Below are 18,533 nucleotides of genomic sequence, written 5' to 3'. Positions count from 1 at the left end.
ACTTACTGTACATTCCCAAATAGCTAGAAAAGCAGATTTTGAATGTTCTCAACACAAAGAAATGATAAATATTTGACGTGATGGATATGCTAATTATCCTAATTTATTCATTACACATTGTATACACGCATCAAAATATCATGTTGTACCCCTTAAATATGTACAATTTTTATGTGTCTATTAAAATAGTAACAAAATCATAAAATATATTCCTTGGCTAAATGTATTTCTAGGTAATATTTTTTGGATATTTAAATAAGTTTGAGTTTTTGATTTGATTCTCAGCTTGAACATTTTTGATGTATAGAAATGTTTCTCATTTTTATATATTGATATTATATTCTAAAACTTTACTGAAATCATTTATCAAGTCTGGGAGTCTTTTGAAGGAGTCTTTAGGGCTTTCTAGGTAGAAGATTGTGTCATCAGTAAAAAGAGATCTGACTTCCTTTTTTCTGATTTGGGTGTCTCTTTTTTTTTTTTTTTTTTTTTTTTTTTTTTTTTTTTTTTTTGAGACGGAGTTTCGCTCTTGTTACCCAGGCTGGAGTGCAATGGCGCGATCTCGGCTCACCGCAACCTCCGCCTCCTGGGTTCAGGCAATTCTCTGGCCTCAGCCTCCTGAGTAGCTGGGATTATAGGCACGCGCCACCATGCCCAGCTAATTTTTTGTATTTTTAGTACAGACGGGGTTTCACCATGTTGACCAGGATGGTCTCGATCTCTCGACCTTGTGATCCACCCGCCTCGGCCTCCCAAAGTGCTGGGATTACAGGCTTGAGCCACCGCGCCCGGCCTTGGGTGTCTTTAAAAATTTTATTTTGCCTGATTGCTCTGGCTAGGACTTTCATTTCTATGGTTGAATAGGAGAGATGAGAGTGGGCATTCTTGTTTCGTGCCGCAGTTCTTAGGGAAAATGCTTTCGACTTTTTCCGATTAGTATAATATTGGCTCTGGATTTGTCATAGTTGGCTCTTACTATTTTGAGGTGTGCTTCTTCAATGCCTAGCTTGTGAAGGGATGTTGGGTTTAATCAAATGCTTTTGCTGCATCTATTGAGATGATCATATGGGTTTTGTTGTTAATTCTGTTCATGTGATGAATCACATTTATTAATTTGTAAATGTTGAATTATTCTTGCATCCTTGAAATAAAGCCCGCTTGATTGTGACAAGTTATCTATTTGAAGTGCTGTTGGATTGTTCGCTAGTATTTCACTGAGAATGTTTGCATCTTTCTTCATCAGAGATGTTGACCTGTTTTGTGTTTGCTGTTGGTGTTGTTTCCTTGCCTAACTTTGGTATCATGGTGATGCTAGTTTCATAGAATGAGTTAGGGAGGAAATACTACTCAGTTTCTTGGAAGAGTTTCAGTAAGATTGACACCAGCTCTTCCTTGTAAGTTTGGTAAAATTAAGCTATAAATCTGTGTGGTCCTGGGCTACTTTTTCCCCCTTTTTGAAAGTTTTTTCTTTTCAATTATGGATATAATTTCTTTACTTGTTATTAGTCTGTTCAGGATTTTTATTTCTTCCTGATTCAATCTTGGAAGGTTGTACATTTCCAATAATGCAGCAATGTCCTCTAGATTCTCTAGATTTTGGATATAGAGATGCTTATAATAATGTCTGATTACTTTTAAAAAAAATTCCATGGCTTTAGTTGGGATGTCACATTTATCATTTTCGAAACCCTCCCTGGCCTGGTCTCCTTAAGGGAGGGGTGCCCCGCTCCTTTGCCACCACGAAAACTGGTACCACAGTCTTCTCTGTGTCCTGACAGTTGGGGCTCCTCCTTTGTTCGAGATAAGGGCACACCAAGGCACTGAAGGTCACACCAAGGCACTGCTTGAACCTGCATGCAGCTCAGCAGTCTTCAGTGTTCTGGGCAGCGGTAGCAAAAGGAAACTGGGCTCCCACCCTTCAGGTCTCTGCCTCATGCCCTGAGGAGCTGTAGCTTGTGCTGTCTGCTAGGCCAGGAGAGAATGGAGCTGGGACTGGCTAATATGTTTCATCACCATACCTCTTGCAGGTGTGGTTGTCTTGGAGAACTGGTTGCAGGCCACAGATTTTTTCCTCTGACCCTTCAGCTCAAGCACCAGCTGTGATGGGGGCTGACTGCTCTCAGGCTGCCAGCAAACCACTCATGTTGGGCAATGGAGGCAATGCTGTTGTGGGCACTGCCAGGCCCGCAGTCTTGGGAGGGACCAGTAGGCATGGGGGCATATCATTCTAGTGCATGTGGATCGGTGGTAATGACTTTTCTTGGGCATATTAGCCAGTCCCAGCTCCATTCTCTCCTGGCCTCGCAGACAGTACAAGCTATAGCTCTTCAGGGCATGAGGCAGAACCCTGAAGGGTGGGTGCCCAGTTTCCTTTTGCTACCGCTGCCCAGGACACTGAAGACTGCTGAGTTGCATGCAGGTTCAAGCAGTGCCTTGGTGTGACCTTCAGGCGGCCCCACCTACCTGTTCCAAATGTCTGTGGAGGTCATGAGAACTCCTGTAGCTAGAATGTCAGAGGTCTGCAGTGGGAATTGGGTGCCCTGGGATTTTTCACTCATACCTTCCTTGGGTCTTGTCCAGGTCTGGGGGCTGATCCTGGAGCCCAGTGACACCAGCCAGAGAGTCTTGCTTTCTTGGTCTTCAACCATGGTGTCTTTAGTCACCTCTCTATTAAATTTCAATGTTTTCTCTCAAAAGATCTGTTCAAAGTGTACAGGTTTACTCAATATTTTGCTTCCTCTATCTGGAAGAGGCCTATCTTTTTTGTCTTTTCCAAGACTTTTTAATAATTCATATTTTCTCATTTTATTTGTATTAAAATTCTAAGCCATTATAAAAAAGTCAAAAACTCATAAAGTAAGAAAATCTTGCATTTACAGATTGATTTCTCCTGGAATGTTTTTAGGAGAATTTTCAACATATTTTTCAGATGTTTACTATAAAGGTATTTTTTATCATTTTTCTAGTATAAAGAATGAGCACAGTTTGCTCTCTATTTGATCTCTTGTCAAATCAGTAACTGTGGTAGCAGAATTAAGAAGACCCCATGATCCCTGCTCCCTTTCCATGTACTGTATAATGCGCTCTTCTGGAGTGTGTGTGGGATTTGTGAGTGTGACATTGTCTCTCCTTTGATTAATTAGTATCATGTGAAAAAGGTGATGAGACAATCATTCCGGTAATTATACTACTCTGTATAAAACTCCCTTGCAACAAATGAGAGATTCTCTTCCTGGCCTTGAAGAAGTAAATTGCTAAGTTATAGAGATGACCATGAGTCAAGGAGGAGCTGGTGGTCTTTAACAACTGAGAGCCTCAATCCTGCAGAGGCAAGTCACTGAATTCCACCAGGGCTCAGTAGGTTCAGAATTGGGCTCATTGTCTCAGCTGTGAGATTGCAGCCCCAGCTGACACCTTGAGTTAAGCCTAAGGAGACTTAAAGGAGTTGCTCAATTTGTTGTAATTTCTTATAGAGCAGTAAAAAACTAATATACGGTTTAACAAAAAACCTAGAACTGCAATTTATTTAGGGGAGAGAGAGGGAATTTTTAAAGTACATTTACGAAGACATCAAGATTTTACCTAGAATGTAGAAAGTTGGAGAAAAACATTGCTTCCACACTTATAATGCAAATATAATCTGGCCAGGTGCAATGTCTCATGCTTATAATCCCAGCACTTTGGCAGTTCAAGGCGGTAGGATCATTTGTGGGTGAGAGGATCATTTGGAGCCAGGAGTTCAAGACCAGCCTGGGCAAGGTAGTGACACCATGTTTCTACCAAAAAAAAAAAAAAAAAAAGTGTTTTAATTAAATTAACCAGGCATGGTAGCATGTGATCATGGTCCTAGTAACTCAGGAGGTGGAAGCAGAAGAATCTTCATGAGCCCAGAAGTTCCAGGCTACAGTGAGATATGATTGTGCCACTGTCCTCCAATCTGAATGACAAAGCCAGATCCTGTCTTTAAAAAGAAAAAACAAAAAACAAAAAACAAAAAACCCACATAAATAGAATCTGAAAATTTTTTTTGAATTTATCTGACAGTTTAGGTCTAAGAATCCAAAATCTATAGAAAGATACACATCTCCAAGGAAGTACGTATCAGACCTAGAATTTAAAAATATGAATTGGAGTTTCTTTTCCATACAATTTGCTAGTCACATGAAAGTCTCTAAGTCATTTATGTGAGACTTCCTTGTTTTATCTGTAAAATGGATATGATAAAATCCACCTCATGCACTTTACAGAGTCATTTTAAGAGTCACATAAAGTAAGTGCAAACATTACTTTTACTTACACAATATAGCAGGTAAAGAATATCAGGTTTTGCGATAAACAGGGTTTTGAAAAGAATAATCATCAAGAGTAAAATATATCAGAAATAAATTCATAATATTTGTAATATTTTTAGTCTGTCCTTTTTCAATTAATTAAGTCATAAATTTATTGCTAATAAATGTGCTATCATTTTAATAATATTTTAAATAACTTTTTAGTGTTTATTTATTTAAAGACAGAGTTTCGCTCTTGTTGCCAGGCTGGAGTGCAGTGGCACCATCTCAGCTCACTGTAAACTCTGCCTGAAGGGTTCAAGTGATTCTCCTACCTCAGCCTCCCAAGTAGCTGGGATTACAAGCATCTGCCACCATGTCAGGCTAATTTTTTTTTTTTTTAAGCGGAAATGGGGTTTCGCCATGCTGGCCAGGCTGGTCTCGACATCCTGACCTCAGGTGACCCACTCACCTTGGCCTCCCAAAATGCTGAAATTACAGCAGTGAGCAACCACACCCAGCTTAGTATTTTATTATTTAAACCATCCTACCTTGTTATTATTCTTATTTATAATTTTTATGATTTTTGGTATTTTAACTCACAAGAATAAAGAATATCAAATTATATAAATTATTTTGGGTCCTAATTGAGTTATATCAGCCAATAATCTAAAGCTAAACTTTGAAAATAAAATACAGATATTTTAAATTAATGCATAAAGTAGAAAAAATTTATTTTACACTTTTATTATAGGAATGATCTTCACAAAAATTTAAAACTTTAAAATAACATACCCAATTTTAAAGTGATCTAAATAAATATTATATAATAATACATTTGGAAATGCAAAATTATCTGAATGAATTAGAGTTGTTCATTTTGTATGCATAATATTATTTTTAATTTTAAGCATGAGTAAATTTGAAGCAGATTAACAATGTAGTATTTATGTAGAAAAAAATATTTGGACTAATCATTTGCATATTGGTGTATGATGTTCTACATGGTATCTATGTTCTCAGAAGGCTAGATTTATAGCAGATGGCATTTTGACCACAGATAAAGCAAATGGATAATCACTAAAATATTGTGGCATGCATGTTCTATGAATAAACAGAGAATTTCTCAGTTAAGATATAGAATTATTATTCAGTTAAACAGGTGAAGGTAGCTCTAGTATCTCTTCAAGAAATATTCTTGTAGATGAGAGAAAATATTGAAGTAGAGACCTACAGATCTAATTTTATTTATTTATTTATTTATTTATTTATTTATTTTTATTTATTTATTTTTTTTGTGACGGAGTTTCACTCTTGTTACCCAGGCTGGAGTGCAATGGCGCGATCTTGGCTCACCGCAACCTCCGCCTCCTGGGTTCAGGCAATTCTCCTGCCTCAGCCTCCTGAGTAGCTGGAATTACAGGCACACGCCACCATGCCCAGCTAATTTTTTGTATTTTTAGTAGAGACGGGGTTTCACCATGTTGACCAGGATGGTCTGGATCTCTTGACCTTGTGATCCACCCGCCTCGGCCTCCCAAAGTGCTGGGATTACAGGCTTGAGCCACGGCGCCCGGCTCCAGATCTAATTTTTTTAACTTAACTCCTCTCCAGAAGGCAGAGCAATAATTCTAATTTACAGCAATAATATCTTACATAATAATATCTTACATAATCAACTAATGGTAACAAACTAGGAGAGTTTATAGTTGTTTATGATGTAGATGTGGAACAATGAAAAGTAACAAAATTCACCAACTTGTAATGCCAATTATTGTTTTGAAACATACCTATGCTATCTTTAAATTGTCCTTTTAAGATTCATATCTGAAGATTAATTTATAAGAAATAATTGCCCCTGAAGTTAAACTACATAATGAAGCTGAAAACTACTCCTCTATAGAAAAATATCCACAGAATCGTGTAGTTAGAATGAAGAGGGACCAACAGAATTATAAAGAGAAATAATACATACATTTTGGTGACATCGTTACTTAGCTTGCTAGAATCACACAGAGCTTTAATTACATGAATGAATGAATGAATGAATGAATGAATGAATGAATAAACAAACAAACAAACCCAATAGCCATCCTGAAGGTAGATCTGATAAATCAATATTTTAAAAAGACTGAGCAATCCATATGTGACTTTTATTCCCAAAACTGTTTGCAACACTGTCTTTTTTTCCTCTCTCTGAGACAGGGTCACACTCTGTCACCCAGGCTGGAGTGCCACAGCATGGTAACAGCTCACTGCAGCCTCGACCTTTCAGGTTCAGGTGATTCTCCCATCTCAGCCTCCTGAGTGGCTGCAATTACAGTTGCATGCCAGTAAACTTGACAAATTTTTTGCAGAAAGGAGGTTTTCCTTCTTGCCCAGGCTTGTCTCAAATTCCTGGGCTCAAGTAATCCTCCTGCTTCAGTTTTCCAAAGTGCAGCAAGTACAGGTGAGAGCCACTGTTTCAAGCCTGAAATACTGTCTTATAGAGCAATTTGGAAAACTTCAGGCCTAAGATATTATAATATCTCTCAGCAATCCATTATGGAGTTTCAGAAATTTAATAAATGAGTCATTTCCTTCATTAATTTCTATTCATTAATTGATTCTGCCTATTTCTCATAGATTGTGCTCTATTAAAGTCTCAGGAGTTTTTTTTTCCCTTAAGCACATGAAAATAGGAATTTCACAATGTAATCACTTGAAGAAAATGATTATGCATTTTACCTATTTCTTCACTGATTTTCTAAGCTCCATTAGTTATTTCTGGTAAATCTTTCCTTTAACAGCCAAAACAGATAATTTATCAGTATAGTAGAGCTTTCAAACATTACTTGCTTTCAGTTCTCTTATTTTGTTCTCAGAAGGATTGCACTTTTTGGTTCCTGGATGTTGCATGGTTATTTGACTTTATCTGGCCAATCATCTGTGACAAAAAGTGACATGCATTACTTCTCATCCATGAGATTTGATTGTCAGTACAAAATACGTCAGAATTCTCTTTTCCTGCTGTCCTCCTGCAATAACAGAAGTGTTTGTTGAGATGGAGTTGCTATAGGACAAAACACCTTGAATCACTGAGTCGTAATAGAGGAGAGTTTCTCTATTCTCTCCCAGATATGTGGGAGAATTTGTGTGAGCAAGTGTATTTGCTGTTTTTCATTGCGATTTTAAAGTTTATTACTGCAATGTAAACTAGTCTATCTTAGCTAAACTACGAAGTCACCGTTGTAGACTTACAATAAAATTTCAAATTATTAGACCACAGTTTTCATGTGGCCTCTCAATTTTTCTTTCCAGCTAAAGGAATAGCCAACTGATTTCCTTTGCTAACCACAGAAATACTATGCCACTGAACATTCCATACACATATTTCTGTGGCTGCCAGCATCATTTCACCTGGTCCCAGGGCCTTGAGAATCTGTACCATTGTCCTCTGTGTCAAACTGCCCCTCCCTCAAAGTAAGCGAGCCAGAAAGTAACACCCACAAGAAGTAGCGAAACCTTATGTCATATACAGGAATTACTAGGATTTCCCACAGTGCGGCTTCTGCTACCAATACACTTCTTAAAACACGTAAAGTGGTGATAATTTCATCTTGCCTCCCTCTAACCTGTGATGCAAGGAGTCTCTCTGTGCTGGATTAGGTTCACAGTGAGAATTTTTCTCTGTTCTCTTTCTTATTCATGTCCTCCTTAAATGTATTTCTCCCTCTTTGTCATGCCTGTTTTATATTAAGTGTACAACCAGACTATATTTTCACACCTTTTATCAAAATTCTCAGCCTCTCTTTTGTAAAGTACAGTAGGAGAGGAAAGTGAGAGAAATACCTGTTTGATTATTTTTATAAGATACAATCACCATTTTAAAAAATATCTATTAGGGGATACATGCAAATTATGTAAGAAGTAAATTATTGCTATGTCAACTTCCAGACTTTTCAAATTTGGACAATTCACTTCGGTTTTCTGGCACTAAAAAAGAAACAAGCCTAATATGATGTCTAAATACACTGCCAATAGTTAACCTTTATTATTTCTATGACCTATTACAAATTATATTTTGCATTTCTTGTGCCATTTTTCCAATACATCAAGACAATTTTTCATGTGTCCATCGAGTGAGCAACCTACCCGATTCAGTTTAATTTACATTTTTTAGCCCTTTTTAAATTCTTTTATCTTCAATAAAATTGATTTTCCAGTCATATTTGATTTTATGTATGAACAGTCTGGTGGGCAACTCTGTTAGCTTTCCTGTGGCTTGTCATCTGGTGGCCTTCACTGAGGTTTTGTTGGGGATTTTGCCAACAATCATACAGTACTTTCCTTTTCCAGAGTTTCTGCTTCTGCAGGAAAAACAGCCTTCACTGTCATGCTTTGAAAAGGAACAACAAAGATGGAAAAACAATACTCCTTTATTGTAGTGTTTTGAGAGCAGAGTAGGAAACAGGACATAATTCTGAATCATTTTCATCCTTTACCAACTCTTTGATTTTAGACCCACACTTACCTGTATTCTTTGTTGTAAATGGAGGCTGAAATTCGAATCTATGGACTCAGTTCTTCTGAGAAGGAACTTCTGGAGTAAGAGTGCAGGGGGAGGCGAGACTATCCCTTGATTGTGAGAAACCAGCCTTTAGGTTCCCGTCGCTCTATATAAAGACATGCAATTAATGCCTCCATTTTCAGTTCTGTATCTGACCTTAGTGTTCTAGGGTGTCTTGTGTCTCCAACTGCTTGTCTTTTTGTGGGCAAAATGGCATGCTTAGACCCAGCATCTAGCTCTACGGGAGTTATTGTTTCCTAGTTTCACGATCCTAGTCATTTCTCTTCCGCTTACGAATGTTACCAAAATCTCCTTTTTTTAATTTTGCCTCCTCACTTGTTCTCTCAGTTTGTAGAGACAAATACACTGTTTATTACCTTATATTTTTGCGGTTTTTGCCAAGAGAAAAATAAAGGTTGTGACTGATTTAATGTGGTTTACTAGGAAGCCCATCTAGTTTTATTTCTCGTTTTAATGAATTGTCTTGCATAGTACCTAGACACATTATATGTTCAGTAAGCGTTGTAATAATTAAAATTTGAATAGGTGAATTAATGGATGGATAATATATGAAAGTGTAAAGTTAAGATGGTAGAAGCTGTAATGTATAACACATTAATGTACACCTTAAATATATATGTGTTACATATGCAAAATTCACAATGTCACTTTTGGATTTTTTTTACTTTGGGGCTAATTTAAAACATGTAATGTCTAAATAGGATGTCAAATGAAGAAATTTCACTGATGTATACCCACCAGAAATGACTGCCAAGACATGTACACCAATGTTCATAGAACTGGGTGCAATATCTACAGGCAGAAAACTATGAAAATATTCATCCACTGTGATCTTAATAAACATATTGCATATAGTCACACAATAGAATACCACGTCACACACGACGATAATAACAAGCATAATACTGAGCAACAAAGCCAGACACAAAAAGATAATTCCACTTACGTATAATCTAAAACAGAGAAAAATAGTCTAAAGTCAAGGTAGGGTTACTTTTATGAAGAGAGTGATTATCATTGGAAAGCATGATAGTTAATGTCATGTGTCAAAACGACTGGGCAACTCAGAGTCCGGATATCTGATCATCATTATTTCTGAGTGTGCCTATGAATGTGTTTCTGGAAGAAATATTTTCATTGGAAGAGATTAGCATTTGAAACAGTGAACTGAGTAAAGCACTTCTCCACTGTGGGTATGTGGGCAACATCAAATCCCTTGAGGACTTGAATACAACCAAAAGGGTTGGAAGAAAGATTTGCTGGCCCTCTGCCTGACTGCTTGAGTTGAAACATATTTTTTGTACCCTTGGTACTGCTAGTTTTCATGGATTCAGTATCAGACTGGAATCTACACTCTGGCCTTCTGACGCTCAGGCCTTTGAACTACTTTCCTGGGTCTCCAACTTGTAGGCTGCAGGTAGCCAACTTGTAGCTTTTCTGGGTGTCTAACTTGTAGGCTGCAGATCATGGGGCTTCTCCATCTCTATAATTGTGTGAGGCAACACCATACAAAATTATCTTTACATATAAATCTTATTTGTACTGTTTCTCTGTAGAATACTGACTAACATAAAAAGCGGACACAATAGAGTTCTCTAAGTTGCAGGCCAGGTTCAATCTCTTGATCTGGTTGTTGGTGTCATGCATGTGTTTAATTCTTGAAAATTTTAAGTGACAAATTATGCATTTTTTCCTTTCTGCTATTCTACAATAATTTTGTTTACATCTACATATTTGTGTATACCTTTCATGACCTAATTTTAAAATAAACAAAAAGGCCAAATTTTATAAATCATTACACAAGGAAAGATTATGTTATAATCTATGTAAGTATATGAACTTCAAAGTAAACATGAGTTACAGATATTTTTGAGTAAAATAAAATCAATTACATGAGGTTTTTTTTTTTTTTTTTTTTTTTTTTTTTTTTTTTTTTTTTGTTGTTGTAGTTGTGATGGGTGTTTACAAAATCAGGTTTATCAGTCTTTTTATCTCTAATAGCCAAAAATTTTCAATGAGCTGCTAGAACAATATGGAATTATAATATTCAGAAATAGGTATTCATTGTCTTTCCATAAACAAATATCTTCTATTTCTATATGAATTTCCAAGAACCTCCATCTTAATCTCTTCTGTAAAGCACCAGACATGAACAGAAAAAAAAAAAAGAGCAGAAAATCTTTGACATTTGAATTCAAAAGCCATTGGCCTTGAAGTTCAATATAAAAACCAAAGGATGTGAGAGGGAAAAGAGAAAAGGACCACAATGGAGTTCCTGATGAGATTTTCATACTTCAAGTTCCCTTAGTAAAGAGCACTATTTTTTTTTTCCTTCACCAGGGAGCCTTGTGAATATTGGAAACCAGTCACCTTTCTTTACTCCTTTCGGGTGGGCCATGAGAATCCTAGCCAGCAGCCAGTTATCCTAGGTTTATCAGTCCCCTGAGAATACCACATCCATCTAACCCAAATTTCACAAACCACGTTAACTCAAAACCTCAGCTAGTCCCTAAGCCCACCAAAAATGGAAGATACAAGGATGCAGCTTTAGGTGTCTATATAGTTGATTCTGGCATAAAGGTAAGCCTTTAACTAAACTGGGATGAAACAATACCAAGCCAAGATTTCCGAGATCTGGGAAAGCACAGAAAGACAACTTTCATATAACTAAATTTTATACACAAACACACACACACAAATGCACACACACATGCACACACACACACACACATGTATATATAACACAACATCATTAAAACTATATGTATTTCAGGGCTATGCAGATATGTAAAGATGATTAAACATGACAGGATTTTTGTCAGCATTCAATCTACAATTTTATATGAATTAAAAAGAAACATTTTAATATCATTTTAGGATCTGAAGGAAAAAAAGCAGAGGTATTTAGTTGCTCCTTGTAAGTCAGGAACTGTGTCTCTGGATATTCATTAATTGATACATCATGAACACAATAAATACATGCTTATTGAATACATGAATAAAGGAACAAATGAATGAAGAAGAGTGAATCATCAGCTTTCTACCATATTTAGCACAAAACCATATACAATTATTAGACACTTGAGACATGCATTCCATGCTAGGAGATTTGCAGATTCTGAAGAGGTATGCTATGAGGAATTTACCCTTGCAATGTGTTATTACATTACTAAGGCATTTCAAAGCAAATTTAATTTTGATTACAGTACTCACCCTGAAAATAAGGGATAAATGATAGAGCTAATGACTTCAGAATTTCCATTCAGAATTTTAATAAGTATAAAGAAACTTCTGGGATTGAGGGATTACATTAAATGTTTCATGAAGGAAAATTCTGTTTTGGTATTGTAGTGCCTTTCAATTCTTTCACTGGGACTTTTAAGTAAAAATTATGCTGAAAAATCCACTTGTACCAATGCCACTTGCAGTAGTTTCTTTTGCATTACGTCTTCTAAGGTCCCAAGCTAACAAAGAAAAAAAAATTGTACTATTTTGCACCCTTTAGTTTTTAAACCAACATATCACAGAAGGATATCTGGAACCAGAGATAATATTTTTAGTTTAGTATACAATGTAAAAGTTTTAGTGAAAACACAGAACTCATTATGAAGTTTCAAGATCTTGCAATAGTATACTTAAATGAATGTCTTTTAGAAATAATCAAATTGTGAGGTTTTTAAACAGAGAGCAGTTAATACTTTTCTAGATGCCATAGGCTCGTATTCGGGTTTTTTTCTTCAGAGTTGTTAGTGCTAAATTTACACACATATTCCAAAGACATTTCCTGCTTATTTCAACTTTGTCTCTCTCTCTCTCTCTCTCTCTCTCTCTCTCTCTCTCTCTCTCTCATCTCTCTCTCTCTCATCTCTCTCTCTCATCTCTCTCTCTCTCATCTCTCTCTCTCTCATCTCTCTCTCTCTCTCTCATCTCTCTCTCGTATCTCTCTCTCTCTCTCTCTCTCTCTCTCTCTCTTATTCCAGGTGCCATCTTTCCTCCCCAATCAACCTCTTGGACTTTTAACTCTTCCTGGGTCAGTTTCACCTGCCTCTTGCAGGACACAATTAAATCAGGAAGAAAGATTGCAGGCTTCATATGTGTACATTCCTTTTACTTCCCTGTGAAGCTGAACAGATAGGACATGCCACAGACAATAGATAGTGAATAGAATTGGGCTTGAAGTAAAAGAAATGGGATCGGGTTTTTGAGGGCAGGATGGACAAGGAGGCTCTCTAACCATGTGCAGATTCGATCATTTTAAACAGTCCGGCAAGAAGTTCCAGAGCACAGACTACCCAACAGAAGTGTGGGTACCCCCTAGTGCAGCGTGAGGACCCCCACTGCACTAGCTTATCGGTAAGGGCATTTCCTGGAAGAGTGAAGCTCAGCTAAAAATCACATGGGCATAGAATGTGGAATGATAGAAATTAGAGGTTGGAAAGGGTGGGAGGGTAGGAGAGGGATCCGGGATGAGAAATTGCTTAATGGGTACGATGCATGTTATTAATGTGCTAGATACACTAAAATTCCACACTTCACCACTATGCCATATATCCATGTAACAAAACCAGACTTGCACTTCTTTTTTTTTTTTTTTTTTTTTTTTTTTTTTTTTTTTTTACTGCTGAAGTGGATCCTGCGGTTGCTAACGCATAAAGGCTAGCTTAATTCTCTGCAGTTGAAGAGCAGGCTATATTTGGAAAGGAGATACAAGTGACACAATCCCAATCCCATGGTTGCCGGATCTCTGGGCTTACGGATGCCTAGGACTTTGAACCTTGGTTAAAATCCTTTCAACATCAACAAACACAAGAAATATATAGAAGTACACCAGATCTAAATGTTTTTTTTTTTTTCTTTTTTACATTGATATGTATGTTCCACTATTCCAAATCAGCGTCCAAATACACTATACCTGGGTTTTCAAGATTGATTATTTTATAACGTCTAATGGATTAACAAAAAACAAAAAGTATGAAAGCTAAAAGGACCCCCACAAATAAAGGGCTTCCTGAGTTGAATTGGAGCTTGCCTAAGTCAATCTTACGTCCCATGATCAACCGTATCTTTGAGTAACATAGGCTTGGGATGTACAGTGTCACCTGAAAGTCACAAGATTGCCATTGTGAGGCTGAGCATGCTGTGATTTTTAAGCGGTATTTTCTTAAAGCTAAATAGGCCACTGCTTCCAAACAGGATGGAGTAACTGAGTGAGGTTTACTCTCCAACATGAAACAAAACTTGGAGAAAATCTAACAGGACACCGGGGAAGCATTTGTGATAAATTCCTATAATGACATACTGTTTGGAAACAGAGAGGAACTGAATACTGATACATTTGAAAGCACGGATTAATCTAGAAACATTTATGCTGAGTAAAAGAAGCTAGACAAAAAACAGTACCTAGTGTATGATTATATAAATATAATGTTTTGAAACAAGCAAACATTCAAGGATGGTAGAAGTCAGAAAAGTGGTAGTCTCTGCTAGAGAAAAAGGATTGAAGTGAAAAGGCAAGAGGGACCTCCTACATCCTGATAGGCATGTGGATTACTCAGATGTCCATATTTGTAAAAAATAAAAGTGTATATTTAAAATCATTTATGCATTTTAATGATAAAAATTATACCTCAATTTTTAAAAGTTACTCTATAACAATCTGTCGAATGGCTCTTGAATAGCATTTAAACATTTCATTTTTTCTAATAGCCATTTTTGTGTCATAGCTAAAATGTTGAATTATGAGGTTTATCTGCAATTTTAACTTTAATATACCATAATAGCCCTAACTCAAAATTATCTCTGTGTGAATAGCTTATATATTTTATTTCAAATTAATATTTATTATATATAGTCCAATATACTCCACTATCAATAGTAAACATAATTCAAAGAAGAGAGCTGATATACATGCAAAATTGTTTATTCTTGAGTCATTTATTTGAGATACATTTTATTGAGCAAAATAAAATCTCCATAATGTTTGTAAATATTTCATTATTCACTCCTTAAAACTTTCTTCTTCATAGCAATTAGAAGTAAAAACACTTAAAATAAGTTCAAAAATTAAAATAAATAATATATTTTTGATAATAACAGAGACATCCGTATAAAACCAGAGAAGCTCCTCAGAACAAACTAATGAAATGGATGTGTACAAAGACACTACCACTGGAAGGTGGGGAAGAACATACAGCATCCATGAGCAGAATGAAGATCTATCTTGTGGACTGATGATAGAGCATCCAGAAAAACTGATAGCCCCTCTAGATAAATCTGAAGTTATGCTTCTCTTCCTGCTATATCAAAGAAAGCTACCCAATTGACTGATGGAACTTTCTAAAATTCCACATGAGATATGAGATGTCTGAAGTGAAATAAATCTTCCATTTGCCCAGCGGACATTAGAACTTGATTAAAGAATTTATGGTTATTCTGCACAATAGGCAGAAGTGAAGGCATTATATTGGATAGAGCAAAATAACTAAAGTTTTGCCCAGATTTGTCTAGTCTGGAATACGTAATACTACCCAGTGTAACTCTTACATTGTGAACAATGTTGCATCTGAGAAAACCATTAGAGGTTTTGCAATAATGGATTATGGAGCATTTCTGCCACCCACAAAGACCAGATTTCACCAGAGGAAAGAAAATTGCATTGCCAGAGTGCAAAAAAAATGCACTAAGAAGCACAACATCAATGGGAATTACATGTTCTTCCACTGGCATAGTAGCAGGTTGATTGCAAAGTGGAATTAAGTGGCTGCAAGTAAAAATGGTTAGGCAAAAACTGGAAAGCAATCAAAATGTTCTTCAATAGATGAAAGGGTAAACAAATTGCAGTACACCCATACAGTGTTATATTATTTGGTGATAAAAAGAAATGACTTATCAAGCTATGAACAGGCATGGAGAAACCTTAAATGTATCCTGCTTAATGATAGAAGTCATTCTGAAAAAGCTACGGTATGATTTCAAGTATATGACATTCTGAAAAAGCAAGACTATGGAGACAGTAAAAAGGTCAGTGGTTGCCTGGAGTGGAAGAGAAGAGATGAATTGATGAAGCAAAGGGGATTTTTGAGTACTGAAGCTATTCTTATTCTATATGGCACTGTAATACTGGATACATGACATTATGCATTTGTCAAAATCATAGAATCATAAAACATAAATAAGTCCTAATGTAAACTATGGTCTTTGCTTAGTATTAATGTATCAGTATAGGTTCATCACTTTTAACAAATGCACAACACTAATGCAAGATATTAATAATAAGGGGAAAAAGACTGGGGGTATGGATATGTGAGAACTCTCTGTACTATCTGCTCAATTTTCTGTAACGCTATAATTTCTCTAAAAATCATTAACTAATTTATAAAAAAAATCCATAACGTTCTTAGAATTGAGATCCTTAACAGACAAAATCAGAAAGTTGACCTGTTGTGTTCCTTGAGTTGGGCTGGTCTGTGCTTAAGTCAGCCTTAGTTCTTGGGAGTTATATAAAGTTGCATCTAAAAATTCTGAGAAGTGGATTGATTTTAAGGGATCCTCCATTATCCTGAGGGTACCCCTCAGAAAAGAAAATAAAAAGAACACTAAAGAAATCATTTTATCTAACTTCAAATTGTACTACAGAGCTATTATAAACCAAACAGCATGATACTAGCATAAAAACAGACCAATGGAACTGAAGAGACAGCCCAGAAATAAATCCATGCATCTACAGTGAACTCATTTTTGACAACAGTGTCAAGAACATACATTGTGGAAAGGACAACTTTTTCAGTAAATCCTTCTTGGAAAACTGGATAGCCATATGCAGAAGAATAAAACTAGACAGACCCTTATCTCTCATTAAATCAATTCAAAATAGATTAAAGGCTTAAATCAAGTCAAAAAGCTCTGCACAGCAAAGAAAACAATCAAAAAAGTGAAAATATAACTCGTAGAATGGGAAAAAGATTTGCAAACTCTCCATCTGACAAGAAATTAATAACTGGGTATAAGGAGCTCAAATATCTCAATAGGAAAAAATCTAATAACCCAATTTTAAAATAGGCCAAATATCTGAATAGACATTTCTTAAAAGAAGACACACCGGTGGCAAATAGGCATATGAAAAGGTACTCAACATCATTGATCATGAGAGAAATGCAAATCAAAACTACAGTGAGATATTATCTCACCCCATTTAAAATGGCTTTTATCCAAAAGATAGGAAATAATGAATTCTGGCAAGGGTGTAGAAAAAAGTGAATTCTTGAACGCTGTCTGTGGGAAAGTAGATTAATACAGCCACTATGGAAAATAGTATGGAGATTCCTCAAAAAACAAAAAGGAGAGCTGTCATATGATCCAGCTGGATCACTGCTGGGTATGCACCTAAAAGAAAACAAATCAGTATACTGAAGAGATATCTGCACTCCCATGTTTATTGCAGCTCTACTCACAGTGGATAAGATTTGGAACTAAACTAAGTTTCCATCGGCAGAAATATGAATAAAGAAAATGTGCTAAACATACACAATGCAGTACTCTTCAGCCACAAAAAAGAATGAGAGCCTGTCACTCACAGCAACATGGATGGAGGTAGAGGACATGATGTTAAGTGAAATAAGTCTGGCACAGAAAGGCAAACTTTGCATGTTCTCACTCATTTATAGGAGCTAAAAATTAAAACAATTAAACTCATAGAGATGGAAAGTAGAGTGACGGTTACTGAAGGCTGGGAACTGTAGTGGGGAGGAGACAGTTGAGATGGTTGATAGGTACAAAAAATAGATACAATGAATACGATCTACTATTTAATAACACAACAGGGTGATTATCACCAACAAAAATTTATTATACATTTAAAAATGACTAAAAAAGTATAATTTGAATGTTTGTAGCACAAAGAAATAAATGCTTGCAGTGATGTGATGGATACCTCATTTACACTGATGTGATGACACATTGTATGGCTGTATCAAAATATCTCATGTACCCCAGAAATATAAACATCCATAATTATATACACCTACTCTATACCCATATGAATAAAAATAAAGAGAATAAAAGTGCTGATTGTTGGAAGTAAATATATACCAGGGTAAAGCGATCCAAAGGGATAAGAACAGAGCACTGATGGCATTGCCTCAAACTCAGTGCATCGACAGCCAGGGTCCTAGAGATTGATATCTTCTGTCCATAAGACTCCTGGGCAATTCACTGACAAGGCCTATTGATGTTACTTCTTCAATGTCCCTCCACTTCATCTACTTTTCTCTCCTGATGCTAACAGAAAAATACAGGACAGCGTTTCTTAATCAATCTTCTGCAATATGCTCCTGATACCCCACTCATGCCTTTTGTCTTTAATCAATCTCTTAAACCTCAGTCCAAAAAATGGAATTTTAAATTGAAAATCTGATTATGTCACCTCCTTGCTCTCATACCCTACCTTTTTCTCTGTGCTCTGTTTGAAATCTTTCAATCACTTTCGTTGCCTTTAGAGAGGGGCCATCTTGCAGGATATATTCTCAAGCCTAAGGACACAGCTGTCCTGTATTCTTCTTGGTCTCACTGCCTTTTTTCATCTGCTTTTGAAGACAACCTCAGCTTCTAATATTACAGTGTACTAGTACAATTGTGCTGGGGCTATCACAACAAAACACCACAGACTGGGTGGCTGGAACAACAGAAATTTATTT

Source organism: Saimiri boliviensis, chromosome 18 (assembly GCF_048565385.1).
Source record: "Saimiri boliviensis isolate mSaiBol1 chromosome 18, mSaiBol1.pri, whole genome shotgun sequence".
Taxonomy (NCBI): Eukaryota; Metazoa; Chordata; class Mammalia; order Primates; family Cebidae; genus Saimiri; species Saimiri boliviensis.
This window is presented reverse-complemented; position numbering follows the sequence as displayed.